We start from the raw sequence: 2,081 nt of genomic DNA, 5'->3' as shown, positions 1-2,081 counted from the left end.
GGGTGGGCTTTAAGGTTTCAATTGCTCAAGCCAGGACCAGTGTCACTCTGCTCTTCCAGCTGTCTGCCAACTCAGACGTAGAACTTGTGGCTACCTCTCTAGCACCATGTCTGCCATGATCCCTATCATGATGATGATGGACTGAACCTCTGAAACAGTGCGTCACCCCAATCAAATGTTTTCCTTAGAAGAGTTAACTTGGTCATGGCTCTCTTCACAGCAATAAAACCCAAATTAAGACACTCATGAACACATTATACTGTAGAATTTCTTTCATAAAATATTCAAGTGTGATTTGTACCCCATCAAAACAGGCACCAAAATAGATTTGGTTGAATTGGTTTCCTGTGCTTGTGAGAACCCAGTAGATGTAGCCATATTACGAATTTCCCATGCCTTCACCAAACTAAACACTAAACTCTTCAACTTTTCCAGCTTTTTTGGTTTCACACATTATTTTATTGCTTTATTTACTAGCAGGGAGTGGTTGTGAGATCAGTTCCTCTCTTTGCCTGTTTCTCCTGATCTCCATATCACTGTCTCTGCCTCCCTGCCCCTCAACCATCCCAAACCTTTTGAGTTCCAGGTTTATTATTTTGTCTTTTCTGGAGCAATGAAGTAGATTGAAAGCTCTTGAGGTACTATGTGTATCTCTGAGGGGAATTATGTAAGTGAAAAATAATGATACATTATTATACTATTAACTCTTAATAACTGCCAGTGATGAAGAGCTTAAAGGAATGTAGATAACACAGGAGAAATGTATTTGAAGTTGAATACAAATAGTTTGCTTCTCGATGGCCTTGGACAAGCGGTCTTACATTTCTATGATGTTTGTCTGTCCTCCTTGTTTGCTGAATAAAGGAATGACAGTTGGAAAGCACTGAAATAAGGTGTGCAAAATGTCTGCAACTTAGCAAGTAGTCAAAGCAGTTGTAATCAGATAGAACAGCGCCATGGCTGGAACAACATTAAAATGTGTTATTGTAAATGTCTCCTGTGCTTACCCATACAGGCAGCAAGGCTAGGGCATGGTTTCTTTCATCAACATCTGTAACCAAATTCAGATGATGCCATTTAAAACATTCAATAAACATCTACTCGGCCTTCTTTTTCAGCACTGACTAAAATCTGGAAGCACACAAAGAATAGACCCCTCTGGGTAGAAGAAAGAGGAAACTCATTTTCCACACTTCTTGTGTCTTCAAATAGTACCAAGCTTTTCTTTCAAAAAGGTATCTGAATGTCAACTTCTACATCTTCCTAGTTAGGTCACCACTCTGACCTAGAAAAAAAAAGAGAGATTTTTTTTTTTTACTTTTGTTGTGTTTTAGTAAATAATTAAAATTATTTACTAAGTAAATAGGAAGGGTTTAATAGCAAGTGACTCACAGAATCAAGTGTGTGTAGGGGGTGTCACACACCCATTTTCTGAAATGCAAGGCAGTCTTCCTTTCTCCTGGCATCCTTTGGGTGACCTCTCAGGTGCTCTCTATCTGACCTGAAACAATAGGAACTGTGACTTAAGCACAGTAGTGGAAATCTCCATGTTTAATCCACCCTGGTTCACCTTCCCTGTTTTGTGGCAGGGAGATGGGACCTAATCTCTACAACAAAATATGTCCCAAGTGGCAGAAACACAATACTTAGTTCACTGCCATCTCTTTCTGCCTGAAGGAGAGGGAGAGAGAAGAAAAGGGAGTGGGGGAGGGAGGAGGGGAGAGACTGATTTTGCAAAGTAGATAGTGGCTTTGTGTGACTGAAACCAAACAAAACACAAACAATGGCTGGATCACTATGACAACAGAGGCCATGCCTTCCTTGGTTTCAGGGAAACTTTGGCAGCTGGCTGCAATCTGAAGTGTTTGCTTTGCTACCTTGTGTGCCTTGGCCATTTAAGAGTTCACTGCTTCTGTGTTCCCCACACAGCATCAGGCCACAGAGCATGAGTAGAGCTTGCTCAGAGTTGAGGCTCTCACAAATGTCAGAAGGAATCGAGGCTCTTTTCCTTCCTGTGAGCCATGAAAACCTGGTGTGGTCATCCTCTTTCCCTTGCTTGCTTCCTCTCTTCCTTCCGTCCC

The 2,081-nt window shown here is 41.5% G+C and overlaps 1 long non-coding RNA gene across 1 annotated transcript; it reads right to left on the bottom strand.

Moving 5' to 3' along the window:
- Nucleotides 1-257: 257 nt before the first annotated feature.
- Nucleotides 258-1,611, bottom strand: LOC121144113. The gene is made up of 2 exons (XR_005881432.1): nt 1,393-1,611; nt 258-1,285 (listed from the first exon to the last, which is right to left on the bottom strand). It is a non-coding gene; the product is annotated as an uncharacterized LOC121144113 (long non-coding RNA).
- Nucleotides 1,612-2,081: the final 470 nt, after the last annotated feature.

Source organism: Mesocricetus auratus, unplaced genomic scaffold, assembly GCF_017639785.1.
Source record: "Mesocricetus auratus isolate SY011 unplaced genomic scaffold, BCM_Maur_2.0 Super-Scaffold_100014, whole genome shotgun sequence".
In the NCBI taxonomy this organism is placed as follows: domain Eukaryota; kingdom Metazoa; phylum Chordata; class Mammalia; order Rodentia; family Cricetidae; genus Mesocricetus; species Mesocricetus auratus.
This window is presented reverse-complemented; position numbering and strand designations above follow the sequence as displayed.